Source organism: Macaca nemestrina, chromosome 4 (genome assembly GCF_043159975.1).
Source record: "Macaca nemestrina isolate mMacNem1 chromosome 4, mMacNem.hap1, whole genome shotgun sequence".
In the NCBI taxonomy this organism is placed as follows: Eukaryota; Metazoa; Chordata; class Mammalia; order Primates; family Cercopithecidae; genus Macaca; species Macaca nemestrina.
This window is the reverse complement of record NC_092128.1, coordinates 10,060,115-10,081,135: the sequence shown is the minus strand read 5'-3', so window position 1 is coordinate 10,081,135 and position 21,021 is coordinate 10,060,115. Positions and strand designations below refer to the sequence as shown.

Sequence of the window (21,021 nt, the reverse complement as noted above, 5' to 3'; positions counted from 1 at the left end):
ATGGCATGGTCTTGGCTCACTGCAACCTGTGCCTCTTGGGTTCAAGCGTTTCTCCTGCCTCAGCCTCCCAGATAGGTGGCGCCTGCCACCACACCCAGCTAATTTTTGTATTTTTAGTGAGACAGGGTTTCACCATGTTGGCCAGGCTGGTCTGGTACTCCTGACCTCAGGTGATTCGCCGCCTTGGCCTCCCAGAGTGCTGCGATTATAGGCGTGAGCCACCGTGCCTGGCCAAAACATAGCTTTTTAAAGCTGTTGTGATTAAGACAGCGATACTGCCCCGAAGATCGACAAATAGACCAATGGGAAACAGTCCAGAAACAGACTCATACCTATATGGTTTATAACAAAGGTGGCTTTTCAGTGCAGTTGGGAAAGGATCATCTTTTCAATCATTGGTTTTGGGTCAACTGGCCATCCTTACGGTGGGGGGGCGGTGGGCGGGTGGTGGATCTTGACCCCTGCCTCAAACCAGATGAGCTGCTGATCTAAATGTGAAAGAAAACAAGGAATGATTTTGGAATAGTCAAAAAGTTCTTAAACAGAATCAAAACTCTGCTCACCATAAACGGCTGGGTGCAGTGGCTCACACCTACAGTCTCAGCACTTTGGGAGGCCAAAGCGGATGGATTACCTGAGGTTGCGAGTTCAAGACCAGTCTGTCCAATGTGGTGAAACCTCGTCTCTACTAAAAATACAAAAATTAGCCAGGCGTGGTGGTGGGCACCTATAATCCCAGCTACTCAGGAGGCTGAAGTACAAGAATCTCTTGAACCCGGGAGGCAGAGGTTGCAGTGAGCCTAGATCGCACCATGCACTCCAGCATGGGCAACAGGACAAGACACCATAAAGGAAATAAGTGATATCTTGACCAATTGATCATATATTGATCTGTATTAAATTTAAGAACTTCTGTTTGTCAGAAGACACCATTAGGATATTCAAACGGCAGGCCAAAGAATAGGAGAAATTCACAATACACTTACCTAACAAAACACTTGTCATCCAGATCATGTAAACCACAAGACGATTTGAAAAAGAAAATGTTAGGAAATGGCCAAAGGGGAGAGACCCTTAATAAACTGGCACCCAAAAAAGTGGATACGTAGATGTCCAATAAACATAAAAAGGTGCCCAGTTTCATTAGTTATCAGAGACATGCAAATAAAACCGTAATGGAATACCACTATATACCTACCCAATGGCTACAATGAAAAAATACAGAAAATACCAAATGTAGGTAAGGATATGAAGCAATGAAAATTTTTATGCACTGCTAATAGAAGTGCAAGTTGGTACAGCCACTTTGGAAATTTGAGAAGAGATAATATCTATGAAACTTGAACAAATATGGAATACCCCATACCGTAGCCATTCTTCTAGGTGTAGCTCTAGCAAGTATATGTTTGTTTGTATATACATTTACCAAACAACATGTACAAAAAAGTTCGTAATTCTCACAAACTGGAAACTATCCAAATGCCCATCAAAAGTAGAACGAATAAATTGTGGTTAATTTACATAATGGTATATTCTACAATTATGCAAAGAATCTACAGCTACATACAACAGTGTGAATGAATCTGATAAATAAAATGTTAAGTGAAAGAAGACAATATTTATCATATGATCTTGCTTATCTAAGTTTCTTAACAGTCCAGACGTGGTAGCTTGCACCTGTAATCCCAGCACTTTGGGAGGCTAAGGTGGGTAGGTCACCTGAGCTTAGGAGTTTGAGACCAGCATGGGCAACATGGTGAAACTCCATTTGTACAAAAAATATAAAAATTAGCAGGGCGTGCTAGGCTGTGCCTGTAATACCAGCTGCGTGGGAGGCTGAGGTGGGAGGATAATTTGAGCCCAGGAGGTTGAGACTGCAGTGAGCCATGATCAAACTTCAAAAAAAAAAAAAAAATTAGAGGTATCCACAAAAGTAAATACTACAAGCATGTTTGATCACTGCACCTAAAAAGATTGAGAGAGAGTGAGGTAGGAGTTAGGGAGGGAAAAGAGAAGAGATTCCATTAAATGAAGATAAGGGATTGATCTTTAGGCTGAAAACGCAAAGGTCAAAAAGTAAATGAAGTGTTCAGATTATCTGAAAATATATACAATCTGGATAGAATGAACCCAGTTTCTTTTTCACTGATTTCCAGCGTGTTTCAACTAAAAGCACTTCTTGCATTCTCTGCAGTGTCTACTGATAACAGTTCAGAATTACTTGACTTGGTAACTAGTTTAAAGAACTTATTATCCAAAAAATATATATATATATAATTAGACAAAAGTAAAACAGTTTAAAATGTTTGCAAAAATGTTGAAAAGTCTAGGCCGTACCTGACCCTTCATTTATTCATTCAAAAGACATTTACTTAGTGCTTATTTTGTTTTATGCCCTGTAGTCCCAGCTACAGGAATAAAGATGGGGGGTTGGAGGTCATGGAATGTAGAGAATTCCTCAAGAAAGCAAGCAAGAGGAAAGCAAGGAAGGGATGTAGGATTTGGAGCAGAGGAATAGTTAACTATGCCAAGGTAAGAAGGTGGCCAGGTCAGCGACGGGACAACCTAGACCCGCTCCCAAGACCAGAGTGAGCTGGGTGCCTTCAGCAGCCCACTTCCATGATTGGCGGGGCAGTTAACTCCCTTACCCCTAGAGTCATCATTGCCTAGGACCTCAAGGCAGCATGTGTGACCTGGAACCTGAAACCAGGACAGAAATCAGTGAGATTTCTGACAGGCATTCCTGATGGGAATGGGGTTACTGGATAAAAGATCTTTCTGTCAACAAGATCCTGAACTTGATCTTATCCACTGTTCCCAATTCAGGGTGATGCCCTCCTCAAACTCTTGCATGTCCTTGGTGAGTTTGAGCTGCAAAGTTCTGTTGTCACCTTGTGTCCTAGACACGTGGGCCGGCAGGCAGAGTACTGTAGCACACACTTCCTGCTGATACCTGGCCTGTTGGCCCAAGACACCAACTGGAAAGACAAGGCAACTCTAGTTTTGTAAAACTTCCATGACAGTCTATTGACATGTTGCTTTACAATTCTTGGTATACTAATAATTGCTGGCTAAAGACATTCCTGACATTAAAAGAACATGTTCTGATTGAATATTTTACATATGAGAAACATCTCCAATTGCACAAATTCATTCCTAATTTGAGGAGAAAATATTTTCCCACTGATAAAATTTATCAAATTGGTATAGAATCTTCTGGGAAGAAAAACAGCAGTGATAAAACTTCAGCTGGGAGCCATATGTTTTTAAAAACAGCCATTTTAAACTAAGGGCAATATATCAAGTGATAGAGCTGGTTGACTTTCAGTGTTGTCATACATAATCTGACCTGTGAAATTTTTGGAAAAAAAATCACTGAACTTAGAATATTGCACAGGAAATTGACCTTATAAACTCACTTGTGAATACAGTCATACAAGGATTATCCTAGGATAATCTTAAAAGAATTATCAGTTGCTCAATATTTTGTATCTTATGACTGATAAAATAGTGTATAATAGTTAATGAACTGGCAGAAACTTCTCAGTAAAAAGACATTCGTTTTGCCTATAGTTTTCTTATATGGCACACCTTGTATTGTTTTACAAACCACTGTTCTTTTAAAGTAGGCTGGATCCTAGCAGGAAATAAATTATTAATTTTTTTCTAAAGTATTAAATCATATTTTCAAATTGTAATAATTATATGTGTTTTCATAACATATTAAAGGATCTACTCAAATGTCTATCCTGAATAAATGCTTTTTGTGTCCTGAAAGCCCAAGCTAGCATTACTTTGCAGTATAAACAAACCAGTTCTCCAATTCTAATTCAATGGCTAAATGCACAGGGACTTATTTGGTATCTTTCTCTTTCTCCCTTTCTCTCTCTTTTTTTTTTTTATAACCACTGGTTTTTTGTTTTTTGTTTTTTTCTGATAACATCTATGTTTGAATGTTAACATTCCTTTTCATTAACTGTCCTTTTTTTCAGATTATAAAAGAAATGAAAATTGTTTACAGCCCATCTCCCAAGTAGAACCACTTTTACCATTTTGGTGTCTTTGCTTTCAGATTTGAAAAGTGACATTTCCATGTGATGTGATTTTTTTTTTTTTTTTTTTTTTGAGATGGAGTCTCACTCTGTCACCCAGGCTGGAGTACAGTGGCGCCATCTCTGCTCACTGCAACCTCTGCCTTCCGGATTCAAGCGATCCTCCTGCCTCAGCCTCCTGAGTAGCTAGGATTGCAGGCACGCACCATCATGCCCGGCTAATTTTTATATTTTTTAGTAGAGACAGAGTTTCACCATGTTGGCCAGGCTGGTTTCGAAGTCCTGACCTCAAGTGATCCGCCTGCCTCAGCCTCCCAAAGTGCTGGGATTACAGGCGTGAGCCACTGCACACAGCCTCCGTGTGATTTTAAAACATGTTTATAAAAGGAAGACATGCACATTCAAGAAATCTGACAAACGCACCTGATAAATTTGCTGTTTTTCAAGATATGATGTCAGCAAAATGCTAGGATCTGAGGAAACAGAACTCATCCATGTGGAGGGTGTAAAGTGACACGGTGTTTAGGAAGCCAGTTGGGCAGTGTTTGCTATTATTGAATTTGTGCGCGCACTCTGAGCTGGAGACTCCATGGCTAGATAACCTTTCCAACAAAACGTATCCTACATGCACATAAGGATAAGGATAGTCACTATATAAAACATTGTTTATAATAGAAAAAAACAGGAAAGGGCTTCATGTCCATCATTCGGGATGTAATTGATATCTATAATTCAGGATGTATATAAATTATGGTACAGCTGCCGGGCGCGGTGGCTCACGCCTGTAATCCCAGCACTTTGAGAGGCTGAGGCGAGTGGATCACGAGGTCAGGAGATTGAGACTATCCTGGCTAATATGGTGAAACCCCGTCTCTACTAAAGAATACAAAAAATTAGCCGGGCGTGGTGGCAGGCGCCTGTAGTCCCAGCTTCTTGGGAGCCTGAGGCAGGAGAATGGTGTGAACCCGGGAACCAGAGCTTGCAGTGAGCCGAGATTGCGCCATAGCACTCCAGCCTGGGTGACAGAGTGAGACTCTGTCTCAAAAAAAAAAAAACATTATGGTACAGCTATATTATGTGTGTATATATATTTAGTAAATACTATGCAGCTATTGAGATTAAATGAATATTTTTTAAATTTTTGAACAAAAAGTATAAGGTAAATCTGTATATACTGATACTAAAATATCTCTAAGATGTGGTATAAAATGGAAATTGTAATTTATAAAACAGTATATATAGTATTACCACATTTATTTAAATATAAGAAGGACACATGCACATATATACAAAGAAAAATACATAGAAAGGGACTGGAAGGATGTGCACAAAACCGTGTCACCTCTGGGCAAGGAAGCAAGAGGACAGTGAAGAGGGAACCTTCCCATTCAGCTCTGTGCCATTATGGCTTGCCCTGACTCTTACAATAAGATTGTGTGCATTGCTTCTATAATTTTTAAAAGTAAAACTGCACAATGTACTTGTTCATTAATTGTTACAGACCATAACATTTTAAAATGCCACATTTTAGGTTATAAAATGTCCATTTATTATAAAACATTTAGATAGCCAGGCATGGTGGCTCACGCCTGTAATCCCAGCACTTTGGGAGGCCAAGGCAGGTAGATCATGAGGTCAGGAGTTCAAGACCAGCCTGGCCAACATAGTGAAAACCTGTCTCTACTAAAAATACAAAAAAAAATAGCCTGGCGTGGTGGTAGGCACCTGTAATCCCGCTACTTGGAGGCTGAGGCAGGAGAATTGCTTGAACCTGGGAGGCAGAGGTCACAGTGAGTGGAGATAGTGCCATTGCACTCCAGCCTGGGCAACAGTGTGAAACTCCGTCTCAAAACAAAAACAAAAAACCATTTAGATAATACAAGAAAGTGTAATAAAGAAAAATCAGAGAAATCCTCTCTCTCCTTGGTGGAATTCTCTTACCATATTTACAAGACCTAGAGCCAGCCTACTTCCTGAATCCTCTTTACTCAGCTCCATTTTGAGAGACCTTCTAAACTTGAAAATTCACTATGAAAAAAATACCCCAAGCATGGAGGGCAGAAGCAGCACTGAGACAGAGTGAGCTCAGGACAGTTCTGTTTCGGGAACCTGTTTCTGTTCGTATGGACTCCATTCATCTAGTGACCAACATGCAGAAGGCAAACAGCACGGTGCTCCTTACTGCTGGTTGTCAAACTGGGGTATCTGGTTGCTCTTTCCAAATCGAACTCGTTCTCCTTTACAGTGTGATACTTATGCACCTACCGCTCTAATAGTAACCTCCTTTTCTCACTAGGTTTAAGGTTCTCCAACTAAGTCAGACACTGCCACCTGACTTGACATTGCAATAAAATGATAGTCACTTCATGGAAGCCACCACTAAATATACCAATTACCAGTAAGTATGACAAAATAACAATGCATATTCTCGGTGGGGCGTGGTGGCTCATGCCTGTAATCCCAGCACTTTGGGTGGCTGAGGCAGGAGTTCGAGACTAGCATGGCCAACATGGCAAAACCCCATCTTTACTAAAAATACAAAAATTAGCTGGGCAGGGTGGCAGGCACCTGTAGTCCCAGTTACTCAGGAGGCTGAGGCAGAAGAATCATTGGAGCCTGGGAGGCGGAGGTTGCAATGAGCTGAGATTGTGCCACTGCACTCCAGCCTTGGTGACAGAGTGAGACTGTCTCAAAAAATAAAAATAATAATGCACATCCTTGGCTAAATATGCCGGAATTTCTGTTCTCAATCAGCAGCACACTTTGAGAAGAGGTAACTTTTTCTAGTAAATGCTCAAAATCTCTTTGAAAATATTTTGAAATTGCCTTCAGGAACTGAACCTCCCAAATGGTGACAAATCCTTTCCTTTCGACAGTAGGGTTTGTTCACAAAAGTGCCAGCCAGGTGCGGTAGCTCATGCCTGTAATCCCAGCACTTTGGGAGGCCGATGCGGGCGGATCACGAGGTCAGGAGATCGAGATCATCCTGGCTAACAGTGAAACCCTATCCCTACTAAAAAACAAAATACAAAAAAATTAGGCGGGTGTGGTGGCAGGTGCCTGTAGTCCCAGCTACTAGGGAGGCTGAGGCAGGAGAATAGCGTGAACCCGGGAGGCAGAGCTTGCAGTGAGCCTAGATTGTGCCACTGCACTCTAGCCTGGGCAACAGAGTGAGACTCCGTCTGAAAAAAAGAAAAAAAAAAAAAGTGCCTAACAGAAGTTTATAGCCAGAGCTGGGGTGATGGAGCTGGAAACCAGTTAGTGCTGGCACCAAAGGAAGGTCGACCCATCTAATGTTAAAGTGACACCAATACGGCCACACAGGCTGTTTATGACCAGTGTCCATTCTGAGTGGGCAGTGCTTGTGCCATTGTCAGTTACTCAAAAATTTGAATTCCCTCCCCTACCCACCCCAGCAGAGGGCCTTGACAATCCTCCTATTTCTTTTTAAAATTTATTATTCTTTTGCTACTGTCAGGATCAACCAGGTATGCCCTCTCATTTTTATTAGCCATCCCCAAAGCACCCACAAAACCATACCACTCTTGTTAAAGAAGAAAAAAATCACATGCTAGTTGAATGAATAATTGTTGACTTGCTGGTACATGAAAACTCTTAGGTTAAATGGATGTGTTCTACTGTTACCATTTATATCAAAAGTATTTTTAAGAATACCCTTTTTGGCCGGGCGCGGTGGCTCAAGCCTGTAATCCCAGCACTTCGGGAGGCCGAAACGGGCGGATCACGAGGTCAGGAGATCGAGACTATCCTGGCTAACACCGTGAAACCCTGTCTCTACTAAAAATACAAAAAATTAGCCGGGCATGGTGGCGGGCGCCTGTAGTCCCAGCTACTCCGGAGGCTGAGGCAGGAGAATGGCGTGAACCCGGGAGGCGGAGCTTGCAGTGAGCTGAGATCCGGCCACTGCACTCCAGCCTGGGTGACAGAGTGAGACTCCGTCTCAAAAAAAAAAAAAAAAAAAAAAATACCCTTTTTATTATTTTTTTTAGTATACTTTAAGTTCTAGAGTACATGTGCACAATGTGCAGGTTTGTTACATATGTATACACGTGCCATGTTGGTGTGCTGTACCCATTAACTCGTCATTTACATTAGGTATATCTCCCAGTGCTATCCTCCCCCTCCCCTCACCCCACGACAGGCCCTGGTGTGTGATGTTCCCCTTCCTGTGTCCAAGTGTTCTCATTGTTCAATTCCCACCTATGAGTGAGAACATGCAATGTTTGGTTTTCTGTCCTTGCAATAGTTTGCTGAGAATGATGGTTTCCAGTTTCATCCATGTCCCTACAAAGGACATGAACTCATCCCTTTTTATGGCTGCATAGTATTCCATGGTGTATATGTGCCACATTTTCTTAATCCAGTCTATCATTGATGGACATTTGGGTTGGTTCCAAGTCTTTGCTAAGAATACCCTTTTTAAAGGAGTTAATTTTTATAGCTTAAAACAATTCAAAAAGACAATCATTCATGACTCTTGAAAACATTTAAAAACCTAGTGATTACTTTTGTTCACAAAGAGTGGGGCTGAAGGCTAAATGGTTAATTCTGAGTTTGAGTTCTGAGAAGTTTCTTCAAATGTTGCTCTGTGTGTTAACACCAGGTTTCAGAAAAGTAGGCAGAACATGATCAAGAATGAGAGAGGAAAAAAATAGACGTTTTAAAGCAGCAGTGGGGACTCAGCTGCCTATACACTCCTCTGTGGTCCTGAGCAACGGGGAAAGGGGTCCTGGGGCTGGGACCTGCCAAAACAGGGTGGCAGGGCACATGGAACAAGAGTTCAAATCACCGGTCCACCGTGGGCGTGGCTAGCCCAGGCCAGACTGGTTTGAGAAGCCAATGAGGCCAGTGATATTGCTAGCCCTGGTAAATAAGAGAGCTCAGAACCTTAGAAAATTAACATGTGTTCCATAAAATGCATTCTTCCAACAATCAACCAAGATCTGCAGGACAGAGTGCTCAAAATCAATCTAGATGGGCTGTTTTCTGTATTCCAACACTGAAAAAGAGTTGTAATAATGATTTTTTTTTTAAGAGGCAGGGTCTGGCCCTCTCGCCCATGCTGGAGTGCAGTGATGTGATCATAACTCACTGCAGCCTGAAACTCCTGGGCTCAAGTGATCCTTCCACCTCAGCCTCCCAAATAGCTGGGACTACAGGTGTGATACGATACCCAATATGATAAAAGAGAGATGCATAACTTATTTTATTTTACAGCATGTATATTTCATGGTCTCAGTTTGGTTGTGGTTTCATGTGCCAGATTGCACTAGAACAACAAAAGCATGGGCACTGTTTTCACGTAGGGGATACAAGAAGCAGTGTGTGTCCTATTAAGCATGTGGGTCCTAATCCGAAATTAGATGATCAAAATTCATTTTCTTTTTTTTTTTTTTTTTTTTTTTTTAACAAAAATGAGGTCTTGCTATGTTTCCCAGGCTGGCCTCAAACTCCTGGGCTCAAGCAATCCTCCTGCCTGAGCCTCCAAAGTGCTGGGTTTACAAGCATGAGCCACCCAACCCACCCAAGATGAACTAAGTTTGAATCCTGACTGTTAAGTGATCTTTAGCGGGTTACTTAACCTAAGATTCAATTCATCTGTAAAACAGAAATAATATAATACATAATAATACATAATTCCTACTTCATAGAGTTGCTGTGAAGATTAATATGAGATACTGCATGTGAAGAACACTGCTGTTATTTTGGCTCCTAATTGTTAAAAATATTGATCATGGCGGAGTGCAGTGGCTCACGCCTGTAATCGCAACACTTTGGGAGGCCAAGGCAGGCGGATCACCTGAGGTCAGGAGATCAAGACAATCCTGTCTAACATGGTGAAACCCCGTCTCTACTAAAAATACAAAAAATTAGCCAGGTGTGGTGGCACCTGTTGTCCCAGCTACTCAGGAGGCTGAGGCAGGTAATCACTTGAACCTGGGAGGCAGAGGTTGCAGTGAACCGAGATTGCGCCACTATACTCCAGCCTGGGTAACAGAGCGAGACTCCATCTCCAAAAAAAAAAAAAAAAATTGGTCATTAACATACTGTGGCCGGGCGTGGTAGCTCACGCCTGTATTCCCAGTGCTTTAGGAGGCTGAGGCGGGTGGATCACCCGAGGTCAGGAGTTCGAGACCAGCCTGAACAACATGGAAAAACCCTGTCTCTACTAAAAATACAGAATTAGCCAGGCACAGTGGCACATGCTTGTAATCCCAGCTACTCAGGAGGCTGAGGCAGGAGAATCACTTGAACCTGGGAGGCAGAGGTTGTGGTGAGCCGAGATCGTGCCATTGCACTCTAGCTTGGGCAATAAGAGCAAAAAGCTCTGCCAAAAAAAAAAAAACAAAAAAACATGGATTTTGTAAAAACAATATCTGTACAATTCCAGCATACAGAAAGGCAAAACAACAAAACAATGACAAAACAATTTTTTTATTACATAGAAATACTAGGCTCACTCTAGAAAGAGACGTGAGTACAATAGTAGTGAATGGTGATCTTTTTAAAAGCATTGTCAAGGTAATTCTTCTAAGCATTGCCTAAACATGTTCAGTATGAAGAATTTTATATTCTGTGGCAGGAGTACCAGGCATCTCTCTTTCCTTAGTTTCTTTAACTCTTAGCTCTGTCAGTTTCTAAAAACTGACTTGGAACAATGTCAGAAGCTGGCCTTTGTTACCAGTGTTTCCTCCCCCACACTGCATTCTAGTTTTCACCTGTTCTCCCTTGGATCTTCCTGTGAACATGGCCGTGTAACTTTGCAGTCCCTCCCACCCAGCAGTCAGGTCTATTTCCTCACACTATGAATGCTGGGCTTGGCCGTATGACTCAGTTTAGCCAATGACATGTCAGGGGACGTGATACAAGCAAAGGCTTGAAATGCATCTGCACATTTGGCTTGTCCTCTTACCCTCTCACAGCCTTGCCATTGCCATAAGAAAAACAAGTCCCAGCCAGCCTGCTGGTCCAAGAAGAGTGAGACAGGCCTGGAACCAACCTTCAGTGTGGAGTCATGCCCAGTCAAGCCCAGGCTAGACCAACTGACCTGCAGTCATGAGTGATAACACCTTTGCTGTTTAAACTACTAAGTTTTGGAGGGGTTTGTTACACAGCAGTACTAACTGATAAATAGCCAAACCTGTCACCTTTGGTATACTATAGATAAAGCTGTTTTTAAAAAAGTAATAATCTGGCTGGCCACAGTAACTCATGTCTGTAATCCCAGCACATTGGGAGACTGAGGTAGGAGGATCATTTGAGGTCAGGAGTTTGAGACCAGCCTGGGCAACATAGCAAGACCCCAGCCTCTAAAAAATGAAAGTAATAATCGACAAATATATACGTAAATGTTTATAAAGTAGTATGTAAATTTATAGAAATGCATGTAACTAAATTTATTGGAGGAGAATATGCTAACTTAATTCAGTGGCTTTGTCCTTCCTCAATTTTTTTTTTTTTTTTTGAGATGGAGTCTCGCTCTGTAGCCCGGGCTGGAGTGCAGTGGCCGGATCTCAGCTCACTGCAAGCTCCGCCTCCCAGGTTTACACCATTCTCCTGCCTCAACCTCCCGAGTAGCTGGGACTACAGGCGCCCGCCACCTTGCCCGGCTAGTTTTTTGTATTTTTTAGTAGAGACGGGGTTTCACGGTGTTCGCCAGGATGGTCTCGATCTCCTGACCTTGTGATCCACCCGTCTCGGCCTCCCAAAGTGCTGGGATTACAGGCTTGAGCCACCGCGCCCGGCCCTTCCTCAATATTTTTAAGTGGTTTATCTTTGAATACAACAGAAGTTGATTTTAAAATTCCAAGTGGTTTACATGTCCAAATGGGCTTTTTTTTTTCTTTTTTGTTTTTCTCATAGAGGCAGGGTCTTGTTATGTTGCCCAGGCTGGTATCAAACTCCTGGCCTCAATCAATCCTCCCACCTCAGCCTCCCAAAGTGCTGGGATTACAGATGTCAGCCTCCATGCCCAGCCAACTTTCTTATAATACATAAAAAATATAATGCAAACAAAAAAAGTTATTTATTTTTATTTTTATTTTTGGAAACAGAGTCTTGCCCTGTTTCCCAGGCAGGAGTGCAGTGGCACAATCTCGGCTCGCTGCAACCTCTGCCTCGCAGGTTCAAGCGATTCTCCTGCCTTAGCCTCCCAAGCAGCTGGGACTATAGGCGTGCACTACAATGCCTGGGTAATTTTTGTATTTTTGGTAGAGACAGGTTTTCACCATGTTAGCCAGGCCGGCCTAGAACTCCTGACCTCAAGTGAGCCACCCACCTTCGCCCCCCAAAGTGCTGGGATTACAGGTGTGAGCCACCGTGCCTGGCCAAAAAATTTAAAACCTAATAAATAGGTTGCTCTTTTATACCTGTATGCAGGCAATATGATGAAATAGTACAAGAATGTTATCAAGTTATAAATGTTTGGTTACTAACTTGAGTGATAAAATAATCTGTACAAGAAACCCCCATGACACAAGTTTACCTATATAACAAACCTGCACCTGTACCCCTGAACCTAAAATTAAAGCTTTTTTAAAAAAAGAAAAAGAAATGTTTGGAGCAGAAAAGCATAGAAACAATGTCCACGTCAGCTGGAAGTAGAGATGCAGTCTCTGCCTATATAACTATTTCCATTCATTGAGTTTTATAGACCAAAAATAAGATAAAATCCACTATTTTTTATATCAGGAGGAATACCATTTAAATGCAGATGATCGCTGTGTTCACCCCTGACTTTTCCCTTGCACTTCCTGCAGGCATAGTTAGAAGACGAGCAAAATAATGTAGTTCACAGAATTAATTGAAAACATCATCTAGTGGTCCCTTTTTAACAGAATCAATTTATTGTATTTTAAGCTGTAAAAGATTATTCACTGTATCCATTAAGACCCACATTTGGCTGCAAGTAGCAGAAACCCTCTAGTAACCATAGCTTAAGTCATAAGGATGGTTTACACTTTACTTAACAAGAAACTCAGAGAAAGTCCATATCAGGATTGGTCTGCGAGCTTCATAAGAACTCATTAGACTCAGGCTCTTTCTGTTTTCTCATTTTGCATACTGGCTTATCATCCCTATGCATGTGCTCATGGTTGCAAGGTGGCTGCTGTAGTTCCAAGTATCACATGCAAATTCAAGGCAGAAAGAAGGGGAAGGGACTGAGTCAGCCCCTACTTTATCATGTATCAAGGAAGCAGAAGCTCTCCAGAAGCCTCCCTGAAGACTTCTCTGCATCTTATTGGCAAGAAATGCAACACATGTCCATGCAACACATGTCCATGCAACACATGTCCATGCAGCACATGTCCATGCAACACATGTCCATGCAACACATGTCCATGCAACACATGTCCTAGCTTAAAGGGCAGCTGGGATATTTACAAGGAAAGAGAATGAGCTTTTCATGATTTGAAATGTCATGAATGATCTCAGGCTGGGCACACTGTTGCCCTGAGCAAAGTCAGGGTTCTGTTAGCAGAAAGAAGAGAGGAAATGACTCTAAGGTATCCAAGCATCATCTGCACGTTGCCTTAGCTGCCCTTAAACACTTTGCCTTCTCAATCTAATGGAAGCAGGAAAACAGACAACACAGAATTGTGATTTTACCTTTATGAGGGGAGTGGGGATACCTGTGCTTCTTTGAGCATCTGAGTAAGCAACAGACACTAATTCACCCCCAAATTTTCCCACAAGGAATTTTGGGGGCTGTCCAGAGCTCCTGAAACCCATCTGTGGGTGACTGACTACATGAAGAAGGCCGACCTAAAGTCAGCTCAGTCTTTCAACCTGGACTTCCACAGTATACAGCTCCTGGGTTCTGCTCTGCTTTTTCCAGTTAGTTGTGTTGTGAGTCTGTTGGTTGCTGATTCTATATGTGGTAGTATAATTCCTTCTCTCTGTAACTGAGCTTGTAACTGAAAAAAATGACATGACAATGCCTAAAATCATACAACAAGAAAAATGGAATTTTCACTATTTTCATGGTTCATTATGTTGAAAATAAAAAGACCAAAAGTTAAAGACTGAGTTCCTATTTCAAAGCATTGTCAATGTCAAACATCTAATTGCAAAATACTATATACAGGAAACTGCAGGGTTCTAATTTCTACTGACAAAGAATTTATAATCTGAGACAATCTAGTGATAACCTCACAGGTTATCAAATGGGGACAGGGCAGCAGATAATATTAAGTTATTAAATAAGGTAAGATTACTTTTAGAAGTGTAAACTATTTTGAAAATGCAAAGTTCTGAAATAAGTCCAAACTCCATATTCTAACAAGTAAAATCAGAGATTGCCAATGTCTCAAATTATGTCTGCTAAACAGATAGTGTACACACTTTGATTATGAAGTAATGACATTGATTCTGAGTCATGACTTGCAGAAATCTGGATCCTTCCTTTGCAGACACGCTTGGTAATGTGAGACAAATTTCTGGCAGCAGAGCGATGATTCAAAATTCATTCTTAGGCAGAGAAAAAAGTATATAAAGGGAATAGAACAAAAATTGTGGGAAATATGTAAAAATAATTTTTTTGACAGGAGTAGGAGAATTTGCTTTTCCATTTTATTTCCTTGACAGTCCAGTAAAGCAGTATCACGTGCAATTTTGTGCTTTTTTAAATATCTAAGCTTCTGGTTCAACTCTTCACATTTCTTGTCTAACAACAGACATTCTCCATGGCTCCTTTTCTTGCTTTCTGCTGAATTCTGTACTTTGTACTATTAATAGTTTTGATTTTGTGAAGACCTGAATCATTCTGTAAGCAGTTATGAAATATCTCCCGTGGCTTTCTGGCCCGGGGCAGACGGGAAAATTAACTCAAAAGAGAAAAGAGCATCCTAAACTGCCTTTTCTCGGGCAGACAGCCATCGATGTGATTTCAGTGAAAACCATCAAGCTGAAACATCAATATTCCTCCACCCTTGGTCCACAGATCAGACAGGGCTCATTAACAAGCAGAACCTCAGCTGGGTTCCATCTTGGGAGGGTCTGGGCTAAGGTTTCAACCCAGAGGCTGTGAGATCCTATTTCCTCCATGGCTGAGCCCAGTTACCTAACCAGGTGCTTGTTGGAGGCTGCCTGCGATTGCAGCCCTTACTTTGGCCTCTTACTTCTGGCTCAGCCTCTAGCTCAACTCCAGCTGGCCTAGGTTGCTCCTGAGCACCAGTGGAATTGAGATAACCCCAACCTTTACAGGCCTTCTTCGTAGAATGGAGAAAGGTCTGGGTCCCTGGGAAAACAGTAAAAATTGCCCCCTAAACATAATCAAAACTACAGTAACTTCACATCTATTTTTTCTTTTTCTATTTCATCTATGCTTGCTTTTTTCCCTTTCGCGACACAAATTTATAGCAGAAACCTGACACTCTGGTAATCTAAAAGCTATTTTACTGTGGTATTAAAGATGTCCTATATAACAGAACTTGTAGTTCGTTTCATGAAAATTTATTACCATACCTATGAACTAACAATTTCAAAAACTCCAACGCATATAAAATTAATAAACATGAACACTGCTTCATAGCACAACCATGGTGAAATCTACAAATTGAAATCACTGTTGCAGCCCAGATATATGCACATTTTAAAGCCAGATGGCTTTCCTAACCAAATAAATGTCAGCCCTGTAGTGAGCGGTCTTGGTACGAGGGTGGGATGCACTGTAAGGACAAGTTCAGGCATTGTTAGGGTATCTGGGTTAAAACAACAGCAGAAGGTCCGTGGAACTATCCTGGCGGGACAGACCAGAGTGGGCAAGATTCAGAGTAACCAAAGACGGCTCAGGCAGGAGAGAACCCTGGAGAAAAGACAGAGGGGGAACCAGCAACTACTGAGCACTGGATCTATGCCAAGTGTTTACTGCTTGCTTTACATATATCAATTCTTTTTTTTTTTTCTTTTCTTTTTTTTTTTGAGACAGAGTCTTACTCTGTTGCCAAGGCTGGAGTGCATGGTGCAATCTCTGCTCACTACAACCTCCACCTCCCAGGTTCAAGAAATTCTCCTGCCTCAGCCTCCCGAGTAGCTGGGACTACAGGTGCGTGCCACCATGCCCAGCTAATTTTTATGTTTTAGTAAAGACGGGGTTTCACCATGTTGGCCAGACTGGTCTCAAACTCCTGACCTCAGGTGATCCGCCCACCTCAGCCTCCCAAAGTGCTGGGATCACAGGCCTGAGCCACCGCACCTGGCCTCAATTCATTTAATCTCATGTTTAGCATGTGAAGGAGGTAGGTCTCCCCTTTTACAGATGGAGAAACTGGGTTGTATGGGAACTCCTTGGTCAGAAGTCTCCGGCCTGTGAGTCCTCCGATGGCATAGATCCTATTCTCCATTTTATTTCCATCGTTCTGCACTGTGCCTCATGCATAGAAGGCACTTAATAAATACTTGTTGCATAAGCAGCCCTCCCTGACTGTCTTCCTGGTGAAACCTCCCTGTTGGAGCAGATGGTACTGGACTTTTACAAGACTGAAGTAATTAAGGGTGCTCTGTTTCCTTTGAATCTGGGGATCATTCATAAGTCCCCAGTGCCCTGATACAAATCAGGACCACATGCTCTGGCCACATCTGAGTCTGAGCTGGAGTATTAATATCACGAAGGGGCTCCTAAGGTCAGGATCCTGGTTCAGCAGTCCAGGCTCTACAGTTGGTATCTCAATCTCGCTTCATCCATTTTCTCTAAGCAAGGGAAGCACGTGACATCTGGTATCTTTTCTCCATCCGACTTACTGCCCTCCCCACTCCTGGTGTCTTAGCAATAATACTGTGTCCTGTCTCGCCAGGAACGTTTGATAAGATCATTCAGAACACATGCAGATCACCAAAGGGATTACAGTTCTATTAATTTTGATTTTACATCTACGTTAGTCAAATTAATTCCTTCTGGGCTGAGATTTATGTGCATTTCACAATCGCGATAATCTTTTAATTTTCTGCTGTGACTTATTCAGTTATACCTCTCTGCATCTAGAAAAAGCGAAAAGATTGTTTCTCAAAACAACTGAGAAGTTGAGGTAACTGTCCACGATTATGTTGGGTGATTACCAATTTCCTTGGAGCTGATGCCATCAAATTTTTAGTGCTCCGGACCCATTTCCAACAGCAACACACACACACACCCCACCTCCACCACCCCGTTTCAGTCCTTAAATATATTAAACTAATTTTTGTTTTACTTTTCAGTTTTGAAAAAGTTCTAGACTGAGAAAAAAAGTTGGCAAAATAGTACAAAGAATTCCCATATATCCTTCACCCAGATTCCCCAATGTTAACATTTTACCACACTGGCTTTAGCATTCTTTCTCTCTCACCCTCTGTTTCTCCTTTTTTTTTTTTTTTTTTTTGAGACAATCTTACTCTGTCACCCAGGCTGAAGTGCAATGGCACCATCTCGGCTCACTGCAACCTCCGCCTCCCGGGTTCAAGCGAGTCTCCTGCCTCAGCCCCCCGAGTAGCTGGAACTATAGGCGTGCACCACCATGCCTGGCTAATTTTTGTATTTTTAGTAGAGACGGGGTTTTGCCGTATTGATCAGGCTGGTCTTGAACTCCTGACCTCAAGCCATCCACCTGCCTGGGCCTCCCAAAGTGCTAGGATTACAGGTATGAGCCACCACGCCCGGCCGTGTGTGTGTATTTGTAATATGCATGAATACACAGTATCAAAACACAAATAACTAGTCAGTTCAGCTAAAGGATAAACCAGTATTTCATGTTTCTACACACTAGGTGTATCACATCACAAAGCATCACACTAAATGCCAAGTCATACAAGAATTGTCTTGTATACAGGACATGGGACAAGAATGATTTGGTCCCTTCCCAGACCTTGGAAATAAGAGGAAACAGATATCTCCCAAGAGGTAGACTGGGAAAATCAGGTGGATCAAAACAAGCCTCCTGCAGAGAGGACTCAGTCAGCACATACCCAGCAGCCTGCCTGGGGTCAACACCTGTGGGCTGCGAGTCCTCCTGTGTTCCCTGCTCTACTTGGTGACACCGCCATCATTTCCGGGACTCACCCTCACATTTTCTTGCATCTCCAGCTTCCAGTCAGTGACCCAATTCTGCTCATCTTAGGACCTATTTCTCAAATCCAAGATTGTGGGGCTAGAGACCACTCCGGAGATGACAGAGCAGTCCCGGTGAGAGACACAATGAGGGCCTTTTATTTGGAGGGGCTTACTCAAAAGACAGCCAAAGATTAGAATTTAAGGAGACAAAATCCAGGAAGCTGCCCAGCTAATGTCTTATGTGTGTGTGTGGTGTGGTTGTTTGCTGTTACACTGTGTCTTGTGAGATTAGTGCTAGCGAGTGTAATAGTTTGGTGTATAAGGAATTTGGGAAGTGGAATTCTAAATAGATAGCCTGCCACCACCATGAAAGCCCCTTAGAGGAACCACCCAAGTTCCCTGGCAGTTTGTCAGAGTGAAGGAAAAGACCCCAGAGAGCGGCACTGGGGAGCAGCCAGCAGAACTCACCGGCCAACCCCTAGGAATCTACCTACACTCATCTCCAAATTCCAAGCAATATCTACACATTTTGTTGCATTAAGCGTGAGCATTTGGCACAGGTGTGTGGGATAATCATTGTTTGTAGACACTGTCAATAAGATCAAGCCTGAACCAGAAAGGAGTTGTGATGAGGATGAGAAGAAAGTCTAAACTCTAGAGATGAAATGGGCTGAACTCAGTGACTGAATGGGAGAAGGAGTAGGATGAGCAGAGGGAGGAAACCTGTCCTTGTTGAGCCTCTGCTATTCACCAGGTGCTTGTCAGGTACTTTCCATATTCAACAGTATTGACACAAGACAGCCATCATTCCTCCCATTCTATGGATGAAATACTGAGTTTCAGAGAAGTGAAGTTATTTTCCCAGGACCACATAGCTAACAAGGAATGGGACTGCTTGTTAACTTGTATCCTTATTCCTTTTTTTCTTTTTAAGTAGTATAATTTAGTTTTTGAATGAATTTTTAAACAAAAGACCAACATGAAAACAGATCAGCTCTGGTTGAAAAGTGGTGAGGGAAAAGGCAAAACTAAGGAGACAGTGAAAAGATCAGCAGGTAAAAGATCTGGGAGGAGGCAGGGGCAGAGTCCAGAGGATTTTTGAGGCAGTGAAACTACTGTTATGACTCCGACCAAGAGTGATCCCTAATGTAACCTATGGCCTGTGGGTGATAATGACATGTGATGTATCTTTATCAGTCGTAACAAATGCACCACTCTGATGAAGATGTTGATGGCGTAGGAGGCTGGGGGAGTGGGCAAAGGGCAGGGACTATATGGGGTGCTTCCACTTTCTACTAAATTTTGCTGTGAACCTAAAAAGGCTCTAAAAAAAAAAGTCTTTTAAAAAAAAGTAAATAAGGAATCCAAAGCCTCCTTCCCCTTCTTAACTCACTCCTCCCTTTGGGTGGTCCCTGATGCCACCAAAGGTCTTTAAGGGCTTGAACACGTACAGTATGAAAGCTACTGCCCCAGCTGGGCACTGTGGCTCATGCCTGTGATCCCAGCACTTTGGGAGGCCAAGGCAGGTGGATCACCTGAGGTCAGGAGTTTGAGACCAGCCTGGCCAACATGGTGAAACCCCATCTCTACTAGAAATATAAAATTTAGCCAGGCAGGGTGGCAGGCATCTGTAATCCCAGCTACTTGGGAGGCTGAGGTAGGAGAATTGCTTGAACCTGGAAGATGGAGGTTGCAGTGAGCCGAGATCACTCCACTGCACTCCAGCCTGGGTGACAGAGCGAGACTCCAGCTCAAAAACAACAACAACAAAACGAAAGCAACTGCCCCACAACCCCCCACCCCCACCCCACAAGGAGAACAAGAACCCAAAAGCAGCCCTCTCCAAATGGTCTGTGCACCATTCCCTCTTCTAAGCACCTGTTTCTGGCATCCTTCTAAGCAGCCTTTCTTTCCTCTAAACATCCTCCCCCAAACAGATAGCAGGACTCTGTCTCCCAGAGGGTGGCCCTTCCAGGTGCTAGCACCACCTGAGACCTTCCGGCTCATAAAAAGCTCACCTACCCTGTCAGAGGAAAGGGAACCAGATAGCAAGAATGGTCCGGCCTCACTGCTGCAGCCTCCAGGGGACTCCTCAGGCCCAGACAGTGGGGGAAAAAACATCTAAAGACAGAGACATGTCACAGATGGCTCCAAGACTCAGAGCTCCCACACCTCCTACAGTTCGGAAAGAAGAAAGAGGGGGAATATAGAAGGTTTCACAGCTCCATCTCTCAAGACTGCAGGCATCAACAGCCAACACAATGCCGACCCCCAGAAGGCATTTAACAAAGGCATGCTGACTACGGAATTGCTAGGCGCTTCAGGGAGAATCTTTCCCCATCGGCTAGGGGATCACTGAACATAGTGTAACAGTTTTAACAAATGATTCCAAGCAGAGAGAGGAAGTATCTCTTCCAGTCCCCTGAGCTGTGACTCAGGGGTGATAAAGACTCTGGGGAAAAACTGGTTTGAAGAAGCAATCCTTGTCATATAGAACCCTTGGGGGCTGCAGTGGCTCTTCTGGGTCCCAGTATATCAGTAACTGTCCTGAGGAATCATGTTTATTTATTTATATATATATATATATATATATATATATATACACACACACACACACACACACACACACTTTAAGTTCTAGGGTACATGTGCACAACGTGCAGGTTTGTTACATACAGTATACATGTGCCATGTTGGTGTGCTGCACCCATTAACTCATCATTTACATTAGGTATATCTCCCAATGCTATCCCTCCCCGCTCTCCCCACCCCAATGACAGGCCCCGGTGTGTGATGTTCCCCTTCCTGTGTCCTAGTGAGGAATCATGTTTTCTACAACCTAATCTTGTTAATCGATACGAACAGAGGGGCCAGTCATGGTGGCTCATGCTTGTAATCCCAGCACTTTGGGAGGCAGAGGCGAGT

The 21,021-nt window shown here is 42.8% G+C and overlaps 1 long non-coding RNA gene across 1 annotated transcript in view; it reads left to right on the top strand.

Moving 5' to 3' along the window:
* Window positions 1-21,021, top strand: part of LOC105474846 (uncharacterized) — a 34,832-nt gene that overhangs the window by 7,623 nt on the left and 6,188 nt on the right. The window contains exons 2-3 of the long non-coding RNA XR_011621877.1: window positions 6,349-6,450; window positions 13,770-18,228. This is a non-coding gene — a long non-coding RNA (uncharacterized lncRNA). The remainder of the gene's footprint in view (window positions 1-6,348; window positions 6,451-13,769; window positions 18,229-21,021) is intronic.